Raw genomic sequence first — 14,356 nt, 5'->3', positions numbered from 1 at the left:
GAGATCTGATTATAGTTTTTGCAGTAATCTTTGATAATACGTATTTACTTAACTATTTTTTGGTCTACTACGTTGTATTACTTGTCGATGTAATTGAAGTCGGTTTTTTTTCGTTTGCCATCAAACACCTTTATGTTGGTTTGCTTTAAAAGTACCAAAATATAAATGCAAGTGAAACCACAAGGAATTTCTTGTTATACATATGTAAATCAATAAGTCAATCTATACATCTAAACAAATAAATAAAATTGGAGTGTTTGTTTGTAATAATAAAATAACCGCTTTTTACTAAATGTATACGGATGTATACACGATACATGTACTAAAATAACATTTTTTATAATTTTTGTCTATCTGTCTATCTGTCTGTTTGTTCCGTCTAATCTCTGAAACGGCTGGACCGATTTCGACGGGAGTTTCACCGGCAGATAGCTGATGTAATAAGGAGTAACTTAGGCTACTTATATTTTAGAAATTTATTTATTTTCTAATTCTGCGAACTGAACAATTATTTTTTTAAGTTCCACTCGGATGAAGTCGCGGGCACAGCTAGTATGTAATAAAATTGAATAGAAGACGTCATAAATATTTATTAGCTAGAATAGCTGATTCTTAGTTTAGCGTTATGTTAACAAGTCTTTGTTTCGGGGGTTTATTTTCTGTTGTTATTTTGTATTTGTATTTAACGAGTCTACTGTTTTTATATTCTACAAAAGTAAAACCTAGCTTCTTAATTCAGTTAGAATTTTAGCAGAAACGAAATTGATAACCTTTTCAATGTTCTCATTAACGTGTTTCCTGCATCGTAAAGAACGATTCAGATATATTTAAATATACCATCAAGCTCCAAGTGTGCTACTGATTTGCGATCTGTAGAAGTTAGAAAGACTGATCTTGGGTATCCTAGTTTTTTAACACAATCCAGGACAATTATTATGGTCACATATCACGTACACAGCTGCTCACGGCGGCAAGGCGTTCCATTTTGATGCATAATGGACTTTATATTAAAACATATTACATTTATTCATTTGGTTTATGTGCAGTAAATCCAAGTATAAGGCTTTTTTTTATATGTGTATTGAATAAATGTAGCAAAAGCAGTACATTCACTTTGGTTCGTAGAGGGTTGTAAATCGAAAGGCACAACTCAAGGGAACTATTCAAAATTGATACGGCAGATACAGTTATTCCTACTGAATTGCTTTGCATAACTATAGTACTGCTATAAAACTGAAGAATTGATTTATTAGCTAGACATATCAGACAACATACATATATGTATATGCAATTGTAAGTATACTTTTTATTAAATAAAGTTTGTACGATGAATGGTATGTTGCACAATGCCACGTGGGTTAGTTATGTTACAGTTAAAAAATGGTTATAATCAAATTTATCAAACAATAATGATATAGACTTTATAATTTTTTTTTAATTTGAGTCTAGTTTTTGTGAGTGTGTGAGTTCACATGGATTAATTAATTAACATTTTGTTATTGAAGTGGGAATTTCTTGCATAAGATTAAATAATGGTTTATCAATTTTCACTCTAAGATACCATTATATTTGAATATATTTTACGGTCAAGTTTTTTAATAATAACTACAGAAAAGAACATATCTCATGTAGAACATGTATAACTTATCTGTAGTAGTTATTATTTTAGTACATCTCACATAATTCTGTTGTTGTTTTTATTTAATCTACAAATGTATCATTAAATAAAATATTACTGCAAAACACAAAGGTTATGATTGTCACAAGTTTGTGTTGACTTTATCACTTTAATTTTTCTTCTAACATAAAAATAGCGTTGTGTTGGACTCGTTGTTAGTTTATAGTGTTAACCGTAAAAATTGTACTTACTGGCTGTTCAATATATCACTAGCTGATGATTGTACATCAACAACTACTCGTCAAAACTCTTTCAAAGTATACCAGTTAGCGTAAATCGAACAAGATAAGAGTTTTCCGTAACAAACAGGGTCAAAAATCTTAGAAACCTCAAGTGAGTGACAAAAATTGTCGATAGGTAAAGGTCTAATATTGTTTTGGTCGGAATGATATTTTTTTTCCCAATCTTCTTTACTAGTCACGTTTGCAAACTGCTAAGATTTCGTGACTTGACCAGTTTTAAGGTACAGAAGCACTCAGGATCATAATTTCACATAAGTATGAGTGACATAAACAGAAAGCTTCAGGCTCAACGCTCCCTATTAGGATTTGATCTAGTGTGTGTGGGTTCAGAAAATAAATACGTTACACAAGCACAAAAGCCCAAAAAAACATAAGTATTGCCACAAATACTTGTCTCGTGCAGGAATCGAATCGAAACGATCAAGCGAACGGTGTTGCCGTTAGCACGTCAGTTGGTTACTGTGACCACTTCGCTAACGCGTCGTCTATTATAATAATTGCACAGTAATATTACTAGTATCCTGTCTGGGTCATTTGACTTAATGACATAGTAGTTGCATGATTTTTTAGACGTTATATTCTCATGCTTATCTATCTATGAGTATACCGATCACCGAGGTGTTGGAGTCGTAAATTGGATAGGAGCTAAAGTACAATCAACATTAACGTTTAAGTTTATTGCATGAAGCCTGTACAATATCTTTTTAGCTGCAAACTTGATACCATCTTTAGTAGAAACAGTATTATACTTGGAAAATCTGAGGGTAGAACCAACAAATATTCAATTATTACGAATTTTACTCGATTAGTAATTAAAGAAATAATAATAAAATATTACTTCCAAATTTGTTGTATTAGGTCCCTTGATTAGAGCAGTAACAGTGTGATTCTTTACAATTTAATACTGTATGATTTCTGGTTTAAAAAAAAAATTGTGTCAAAAATGTAATTTCTTTGAAAAGATTTCAACCACATCTCTTTAAAAAATCAAGCTGTGTAACATTATAGATCGGTCACACACGTGATTTTAGTGCTTAGAGTATATATAAAAATGTAACATATTTATATACCAAAAGTTCTACTCGTATTTAATATTAAAAATGATTTCACTCACCTTCTTTCTGACGTCTTCTTGCAAACAGAATTGAATCCAGATAATGATATTTTATACATTTTTGTTGTAAAAACAGACACACACAGAGAAACAGACCGACAGACAAAAATTGTAAAAAATGTTATTTTGGTATATGTAGGTACCGTGTACGCATATGCATTTAGTAAAAAGCGGTTATTTTAATATTACAAACAGACACTCCAATTATATTTATTTGTAATATATATATATATATATATATATATATATATATATATATATTTCGTAATATATATATATATATATATATATATATATATATATATATATATATATATATATATATATTACGAAAGTATGTGCATTATTCACTCATATATGGAAAATTGATTAAAATAAAATTAAATATCAAGAAAATCAGTTAAGATAAAGAATTGGCTATGCAGTAATCTGGTATTGTCATTAATTAATGGCATTTTTGTAATTAAAAAAAACAACTCTTTTCAGCAAATATTTTCACTATCGTAGCTATGTACAAATGTATAAATACAATTTTTTTAATTGAATGACATTATTTATTTATATTTATTGTTATTGTTACCTAGATTAGGCATTAGGTGTCCCTTATTTTTCAAAGTTTTTATTTTCTAGCACATGATCTTACGAGTAATTTTAGTCTTTGACAACAGAACCTTAATAATGTTCAAACTCATGGGCGGCCACTAGTTTGTATAAAAACATGGTATATATATATATATATATATATGTTTAAAAGAGTAGCTGTGAATTTTCTTGTTATTTCTTCTCCGCAGAAATTGCATTTCGAATAGGTGGTAGCTACACTTTTAAAAACAACAATCACTTTAAAATATTAATTTGTAAAATGACAATTCGAAGATAATTTTGAAGCCTATTTGAATAAAGCTATTTTTGATATTCATTTTGTTAGCCGAGAAATAAGAAAGGCAACAATGAAAAAGCAAATGTCTTTGGCGAGTTTATCTTCATCTCTTACTAAACAAAACTTTATGTAAATATGCAAGGACATCACAATAAACCTACTGGCTCTGATAAAAGCCTTGAGGAATACTTGCCACTCATCTTTCAAACATAAACTAATCTCATATCCTTGTTTGTTTTCAAATCGCTTTTTATAGGTAAAATATAACGGTACTCCCATTGTTCTATTTACGATAAATATGTACAAAATAGGTTAGGTAGTCTAGTCTCAAAATAAAGTTTTAAATATCACTACTTAATTTAAAATTGACAAGGTCACATTTGATTAAAATATTTTAGTAAAATATTATTTTTTTAATATAATCATGACGAAGAAAATAAAGAAGACATTCACATTCATTTCAATACACATTTTATTAAAAGAGAACGAAAATATATGACCTAGTCGTAGTCTAATAATTAAAAAAAAAGAAGTTAGTATTCCCGTTGTGACTAATTCATTATTTTATTTATTGTTCTATTATAAACTTAGCTTTTTTAGCATAAACTTTTATCTCGCAAAGAAAAAATAAATCACGTTTTTTTCCTGGTTTTTGTCGTCTCATTCCATTTAAGAAAGATTATTTTGTTATTATTATAGAAGTGAGATATAGGTATTAATTTGACCTCTGTCTAGTAGCATATTATAATATATATAAATCTAAATTTATGCATATTAATGCTTATATTAAAGATGATGATAAACGTTACCTCAATTTTATTAATATGTATCAAAAATAATCATATTTAAGATTATTTAAATTTATCTTAAATATAATCGAAAAATTTAGTTCAATGCTATTTATGTTTCGTAAATCAGGATTTTTAATGATTGCTGGTTGTCACTTAATTTTTATAAGTTTAATAATACCTAAATAGTTTAATTTTCGGGCAAATTTCTGTAGATAAGCGTGACAATTACTTTTATACGATATTATATCTTTTTACAGATATACATAGCAACTAATTCAAATCAATGGTATAACTATAATCCTGTATAATAATGAAACTAATTTTACATATAATATTTTCATAAACATATAATACATATTTATATGTACCTAGATTGCGGCTATAAAGTAAGTAACTACCATTTAATATCCAAGGCTATTCATTCGAAATAAAAACGAATGACAAAAACAAGATCACTTGCTCCGGACTTTAGCCGCTTGATCGCATTACACATTGACTAACCAACCGTTTTGGATAATTCGCCGTCAACTACAATAAAAGACTCATTATTTGATATAATCGGTTCCGCCTTCAAGCAGGCGGTGCCGGAGCGACCAATGTGGCCAGTTTAACGGTAAAGGTGTCACAATCCCCACTACTACGCGTTACCTACCATTAACTATACAGAAATTCCTATAAGTAGTCATTGTTTTTGCAACTCTGAATACCGTAGTTAATGTAATCTGTACTTCTGTGAATATTCTAACAAAAGTCGATGAACTCAAAGTAAGTGGTTAGTGTGCGTAAACCAGAAAAATATATACAATAATTATAAAAGAAACTATCTTTTTACTCTACACTCAGCACCATAAAAGTTATTGCAAAACACGATGTAACAAAAACACCACACATAGGTAAAATTACAAATTATACGTTACATGAGTTACTCAACATGTGTAGCAGTAAAAAAGTGAATTTTAACTAACTCATTAAAATTATTAGATATAAGAACAAAAAAGTCAGTGAATCAAGAAATTAAACACATTTAAACGTTGGCGGAACTACTTAAATTATCATAAAAATTAAAACGTATGATGCGCACGTGCCGTTATTTTGGTAAGTTCACAGAACCCGTTCACAATATCTCGATTCGAAACTATGTTTGGATCCATTTAAAATCGAGCAAGTGTTACGTGTGTTACTATTTTCTTCTATAAATGCCGCTCAGCGTCCCAGCGCTGGGCATAGGGCACTTTTCTTTTTATAATGGACAGACTAAACATACTTCCTTTACATGCCAAGCCGCAACGCTTCCGAAACATGAAGTTTCTTTCACAATGTTGTCGTTCTAAGCCAACAAGAAAAATATGCAAAAGACTCTATCGTAGAGACAGATATGCATTTCGACATTTGTGTATTGGCTTTTTTTTATTACTCAATCATACTTCAATGAATTGTTTCATCTGTCACGAAATTTTTTAATATTTAAATTTTTATTTGTCTAAAATATAGGTTGAAAAATTAAAAAAGTACACTTGATAAAAAAATTACAAAAATTAAAACGAAAATAAAGAAGGACAGAAATTGTTTCAAATGTTAACCCAAATGCAAGTAAAATTTTAAAAAATATTACTAAATAATTTTTGAAACTGTGAGTTACGTTAACGTTCAGACATAATGTAAACGGTACATCTGGTCAATTCTGTAACGGTAAGAGCATAAAGAATAACGGAAGCAATTCATATAACACGCGACGATGTATGTAGATCATGCGATCGGATGTCGTATACCGTTTACGATTACTGTTAATCACTTTTAGGTACAGATCATATATGTACACGATAATTCGATAATTGTAATCGTTCAGATAATGCGTTAATTATATTTGGCTTTCTTATAAGTTTTTAAAAGTATTTTGTTTATGTTAATTTTGGCTAAATTTAGTACTGTGGTAAACTATCTATTGAAATTTTCTATCGAAATAATGTGTAAATTTTAATTAATTATAAGTATCAAATAATGTCTAATATATAAAATTCTCGTGTCGCGATGTTTGTAGTTAAACTCCTCCGAAACGGCTTGACCGATTCTCATGAAATTTCGTGTGCTTATCGGGTAGGTCTGAGAATCGAACAACATCTATTTTTCATGCCCCTAAATGTTAAGAGTAGTCCACCCATATTTTTTTTTTTAATTTTTAGATAAATTATTTAATTTTTATTTTATTATGATTTGGCGTTGAAAAATACATACAACCCTAAATTTTCACCCTTCTACCAGCAACCCCTATTTTTAAATAGCGTTTAGCGGCAAGATAACGTTTGCCGAGTCAGCAGCTAGTAATGGATATAATATAATGACTTTTCCCACCGTGCCTGAAGAGCACGTTAAGCTCTCGGTCTCGATTGTTATCATATACACCTGATAGTGGTTGTTACTCATAGTAGGAAGTAGTAGTAGATAGTGGAATATATCCAACCCGCAGTTGAGCAGCGTGTTGGATATATTCCAAAGCTCCGATTCTTCTCCTACAAAGAAAAAAGAGGCCTATATCCTATAGAAGTTGGATGTTACAGGTTGAATCGTTAAGTATCAAACTGAATGAATATCAAAAAAGATTATATAAAATATTTTGCTTCATCTTAAAGTGAACGAAGATCTATAAAACTTGTTTTTTTCCAAACGTTTTTTACATTTTTAGTTTCTAATTCCATATATTTCTTCAATTTATCTTCTTCTGAGAAAAATTATTATTATATCGTCAAACTACACAATAACGTAGTTTTGCAAAATGAAAAATAAGTATCTTTTTATTCATTCTTTTCAAAACTTTCTTGTTGGTGATACTAATGTCTCGAGGAGATATTTATTATGTTATTTATTATTTAATAATATAAATGGAATTGGAATAACCCTATACTAAAACCGGAAATTTCTTTAAGAGAATAAACATTAATTATCCTCAAATTAGATTACAATATTCTGTGTGATTACGGCAGTAAAGAATATAGCCACTCGCTCTCTTCCCGTGGGTGTCGTAAGAGGCGTCTAAGGGATAACACAGTACCACTACCACATTAGAACTTATAAGGCCGACCGATGGCGGGATAACCATCCAACTGCTAGCTTTGAAATACACAGGCCGAAGACGGGCAGAAGGGTCTTCGGTGCGACAAAGCCAGCCAAAACATATGAGTTTTTGGCGCGAACTTGGTGAGGGCTATGTCCAGCAGTGACTGCGATAGGCTGAAGTGAAGATTACAATAATTCAAAAAATACAAAAGTATTCGAAGGCAAAAACCTTTGCTATATTTCGATCCCCAAAAGTCACACAAAAACGGATTAGATGTACTAGCTTTTTAATAAAATAGTGACAACAACTCAAAACCTTAATAGTTATAAATAACATTTTTCTAACGATTAATGTACACTTTTACTAAATTATTTGAGATGAGATAGATTGTAGTAAAATAATCGCATCCCATTTTTTGTAGTTTATATCTGAGTGTTATCTTTGGCAATTAAGAAAAACTCATTAATTACTGTAGGAACTATATTTGCTTCTTGTACCGCAAACAAAACCATTTTATACAAACGAAGCCGCGAGACAAACTCTTTAGTGATATGCGTTAAAATTTTAAATAAATCTAGAATATAGATTGCAATAACATACATAAATAAATACATACAAGTATTACACCAGGGTTTGGGCTGGGAATCAAACCCACAACCTTTAGAGCAGAAACTCACTGTAAACTGTGCAAATGGTCTTGTCAAAATTGATCTTTAAAATCGCACCAAAAACGTATAGAATGAAATTGATTTATTTAGTTTTAATATAATAAAGGAAGAACCCTGACGAGTTAACGTGATATTAACGTTACGCTTGGCAATAAAACAATATCATTTTAACGATCATCTCGTTACGCTTAGTCATTGAACTTATGATTAACGAGGCTTAAGGAATATTGTTCATCGTTAAAAACAATTTATAAATTTATTCAACTAATCCTTTTTTGTAGTATGTGCTTTACTGTAGCACGTTATAAGTACCTACTCTAAATTTCAAATGCTGAACAAAGATATCTATTATAACCGTAGATGATTGGAGTATGTACCTACCATCATCTTATCAGTGTAGTATTCGCCATGCTGGTAACGTTTGTAACTAAAAGTTACTTACGTAAAAATATCTTGTACCCTGTACAATTCAAAATCAGAATTTACAATCATTTTTTTTTTTTTTTACTTTGGGTAATGAAAAGGCCTGACTACTGAAAGTGTTTTACTCCCTAATATTAGAAAAACAAATAATGATATTATGTAAGTATATAATCTTTATTGATTTAAAATAACTGAATATTATGTTTGTCTATTTATTTAAATCCCATGATTTGATGATCCCAGAAATATCCATATATTTCTTAAATTAATAACCGTGTTTAAGGAAAATTTTGTTTTAGTCTATTTAATGTGAAATAAAATATTTTTTTCTACTTTAAGCTTCACCTGTAAAGAGCTGATCAATAATCATAGATTTACTTAAATAATAAAACAATGAACCTAACTAGTAACTTATCAGCACTTTTAATAATTAGTAGAATCATTAGTGTCTGCCTTAATTACTTATAATTTTGCTCAAATGTACTGTAAACTACTATGGTCCTTTATACCTTATGATGTTTTGTTAAAATCAATCTGATATCTGTTTTGGTGTACAATAAAGTGTATTGTTATGTTATGTTATCGCATGGATGGGACTTTTGCTTTTAAAAATAACAAATATAACACAATAGTCTAAAGTTATTTAGGTTTATAGGCAAAAAGTAATCAAAAGTCCGAGAAATTTTAGGTAAAGTATTTTCTCAAAACACATTCAATTTGTCTAGACTTGGCCTGTGACCTTAATATACGCACGTCCGTAAGTTCTCAGCGGTCGGTCAGCACGTCCAAATTGCATTTAATATTACATTGTTTATATCTGTCAGCCTCTGAACCGGTAGTGACTTGTTTTATTTAGTTTTAAATTTCATTGACAGCTATAAGTTTTAATGACAACCAGCCATTTTCATTAGTTATTAAGAATGTATCCTGGGACAAAAGCAGTCTAAATGCCAGTATTAATTAAAATTAAAAATAAGTGACCATTTTATTTATAGAAATAAAAATAAATCTTCGGAATACGCGCATAACTTCCGAACGACTGCAACAAATTGGATAATCCTTTTTTTTAAAGGACAAAGTGCTCGCGTAAATAACGGTGGTCGTAGGTTCATGTAGTAATGTATACTATTATATATAATACCTGGGTGACCGAGCTTAGCTCAGTATTTTTAGTAAATCGTGTTTTTTGGAAATCATATTTAAATACGAATTACTGATTTTACCAACATAATAATAAAAAGTATGAACTGGTAATTTAAATAAAAAAAATCATATCTGCAATTAGGAAAAAAAAGGAGAAAAAATAATCGATCTGGAGACATGGGGATTTGAACCGAGGTCTTCTCGGTCAATCCCGACCGGTCCATTTCCTACCTGAGCTATTACAACTTTATTGACAATTGTGAAATTTACCTTCGTATTCTAACGATATTGTAACCATTTTTCATTGCCTAAAAATATGGATAAAACGAAATTTTCAAAAATGTATCCTAGCTATATCGATTTATCGCCCCGAAATACCCTGCATACTAAATTTCATGAAAATCGTTGGAATCGTTTCCGAGATTCAGAATATATATAATAAGAATTGCTCGTTTAATAGTATTAGATTATAGTTGGCAAATAGTAATTAACAGTTGTATTCTATAAAGCTTTAAAGTATCTTACTTAATGAAAAAAAAAGAAAAATAACAAAATTATATTGCTTGTATTAAAATCGTAGTTATATAATATAATGTACTTACCTAACCATGATTTCTATGTTTACGATCTCTGTTAGAGATGTTGTTATTTAATATTTCGCACCTACGTTAGTTCCAAGAGAATTTGTTATTATAATATTAGCAGATATGTAACATTTAAATTTCGTAGATGATTCAGGTATTTTCATTTAAAGGACTTTTATTATATTTGAAACAAAATTTATATTTGTATATTAATGTTTGAATTCTTAAAAAACCAAAAAAAATGGAATAACACACAGATTAACAAATATATGTGTATAAAAATCCACTTGGGATTACTAACATTTAAACACAAGAACATGAATTGAAACATTATAATTATACAGGAGAAACTTTTTGTAGGTATACATACCTACTTTTACTAACATTATTTTTCACATATCATAAACATAACATAAAAAAATTAACATACACACAGTACCAAACATAATACACGATTTTTTAAAGTGATTCTATATGTATATAGTTATTTTAGATATTCATAGTGGTTCAAGATTACGGTGAACACGTAATACACAAATGTTTTAGACAAATATTTTAGTTACTAGACAGTAATGTTTATTGTGTGTGTTTAACTGGCAACACTAATGTGCGATCACGTTCCGAGCTAGCAACACCATGGAAAGTCGTAACGACCGGTGGACGCGACATGCATAATTTTTACGATTCCAGAAATATTTTATATCTACTTAGCAATAATTGATAATCTACAAAATGCTAAATTAAAATAATTATGTTTACTCGCAAACGAAAAAAAATTGACTTCAATTACATCGACAAGTATAACGTTAGAAGACGAAAACATTGTCAAGTAAATACGTATTATTAAATATAACTCGAAAAGTACTTATTATATCTCAATTAAATTTTAATGGAATCACATGAAACGCACCACCTTTCGATTAAAAAAAAATCATCGAAATTGGTTCACCCAGTCAAAAATTCTGAGCAAACATACATAAAAAAAGAAGAAAAAATTACAATCGAATTGAGACCCTCCACCTTTTTTGGGAGTCGGTTAAAAAAATACTGTCAAAAGCTTAGTGAAGTTATATTAAAAATATGTGTAGATCTGGGGTAAGTGGGGTGGGTCTTAAGGAAAATTAAAAATAAATAAATAAACTTTCCAATACAGTGAACTTAAAATAATTTAGTGTATCGTAATTAACAAGATACGATAAAATTCTATAATGATGAGACGTTTAAAATAAAGTTGTTTTCAAATTATACATTTATATAATTACGTTATATTCGTTAATGGTAGAATAATTATTTTATTATAACCGCGTTAGTGAAAATTATCAAAAGGAGGAAGCCGCTACTTATTAATTAGATATTAAAATAAAGGTTTAAATTTTAAACTGCTTCAAGTGAATCACGTCGAATATTCGCGAAACTCGACAAAATTTTAGTTGCAAAATTACTTTTTGATAACTTTTTGTAAGAAACTTTTTATAAATATTCAATTGATATTCAATTATGATCGGCGATTGAAACAAGTGGTTTTTGTGAATCGTAAGATTTATTGATTTTTTTCGTTTTGCCTTTTCAATGGAGGTACCGTTTACATTAATTTACTAGATATAGCTAAAATGAAATAGTATTCTAAAAAGTAAAACTAACTTAAAGATATTACTGTAACGTTATTTGCGTTAATTTGCAAAAATTAATTCATTAAAAAAATACAAATAATTAAATCGTGATATTTTAAAAGTAAGAGTACATAACAAAATAAAATGCACAAACCGTATGAATGTGTAGCTTTAATTGCGGAGCGTACGGTTTTAAAGATAGTGTCTCATGTAGGACATTATTTACTTTGATTTATGAACCTCGTGACACCCGCCCAAGGTTTTATAATAACATAAATATCAATTAAAATTACCTTTCCCGCGTCGAACTACCTTAGCTGTCTAATAATCACAACGCACATAATATGTGAACATTATATACACGCAAATACGAATAAATAGGGTTAAATTTAAAATTTTGGATTTTGAAATTTAAAAATATAGCTAATTTGTGACAAAAAAAATAATAATTTGAATATATTTCACTGCTCCTCCAGCGCGCTGCGCTAATAATCTAAAACCATGTAACCATTACTATATATTTCATGTATGCCATATATTAATAAATTATCGATCGTTTTAAGCAAACAGTATTTACTCTCATTCATTTAACGGATAAGTATTTATTCTAAAATAACGTTTTAGAGTGTAATATGTTATGTAAAAGTAAACTTAAATGGAATGTTTCGTACGAGTCGTATACATATTAACTTTTCATATTAGTTATAATATCAAACGTTATTTTGTTTTTATATTTTTATAAAAAAATGCGATCGATGTCGACAATTTATCTATATATATAAAAATAAATTTTTGTCTGTATGTCCTTTAGAGAATCGTAAACTATGCATTTGATCATGTCATGATCTTCAGCAAAGTGTTATGCATGAGCCCAAAAAATGCGTAGCAACGCGCGCAGAGTACAGCTAGTATTTTAAATTTTTTAGTTATAATTTATATTTTGCCATGGTATATTACTTTTGGCTGTCTCATCCTTAATTAAATAGCTAGTGGCAACTATAAGTGAATTTTATTACTCTAAACTCTAAATTATAATAATTGTGTTTGCAGGCAAACGAAGAAAAACCGACTTCAATTATATCGACAAGTAAAACAACGTAGGTAGACGAAAAATAGTCAGTAAATACGCATTTTCAAAGATTACTCCAAAAGTTGTAATCAGATCTCGATGAAATTTAAATGTGACCACATGATAAACATCTTATGGCTTTCGATTAAATTAAAAATCATCAAAATCGGTGCACCCAGTAGTATGTTAAGTATTATGTAGTTAATGTAAAGTTATGCGGATATTCGAGAGTTTCCGTAGATTTCTCTAGGATCCCATCATCAGATCCTGGTTTCCTTATCATGCTACCACACCAGGGATATCTCCTTTCCACCAAAAAAAGAAATATCAAAATCTTTTCATAAACGACGAAATTATCCCCGAACATACATTAAAATATATATATACTAGCGACCCGCTCCGGCTTCGCACGGGTATAAAATATAATTATAGCCTATGTCATTCACTGAAAAATGATTAAAATCGATCCAGTAGTTTTGATTTATTCATTACTGCCCATGGCCCGCACGCGTTAACTTTAGAGTAAAAGCCGGCCGGAACTGCCGCAAACGCTACGTATCGCAATTATTCAATCTATAATATCTTCAAAAATAGTCATTTAAATCATGTTCTGTAATGGGCCATATAGATCTATATTAAATCAACAATGTATTTAAGGTATTTAATTAGATAAGGATTAATGCTGTATTGGTTAAAATCGCTTTGAAAATTAGCCATTATTTGTCGTAAAAAGTAAATGACAAATAAATGTTATTGTGGGATATCTATAAGAGATAGACATATACCATAGCGGAGTTTTCTGTAGACCTTTTCAATATGTACAATACTTAGTACATTATTTTGATAAATCTCGTAGGGTTCAGGCTGCGTTTACAATGTAAGCGGAAAAAATGTAATTATTTACGACATCACATTAGAAACCTAAAAAATAACAGTATTTCTCCACTATTTAATGGATGTTATTATACATATAAACCTTACTCTTTAATCACTATCTATTAAAAAACCGCATCAAAATCCGTTACGTAGTTTTAAAGATTTAAGCATACATAGGGACATAGGGACAGAGAAAGCGACTTTGTTTTATACTATGTAGCTCATT

The sequence above is a fragment of the Melitaea cinxia genome, chromosome 17 (genome assembly GCF_905220565.1).
Source record: "Melitaea cinxia chromosome 17, ilMelCinx1.1, whole genome shotgun sequence".
In the NCBI taxonomy this organism is placed as follows: Eukaryota; Metazoa; Arthropoda; class Insecta; order Lepidoptera; family Nymphalidae; genus Melitaea; species Melitaea cinxia.
Note: the sequence above shows the minus strand (reverse complement) of the source record.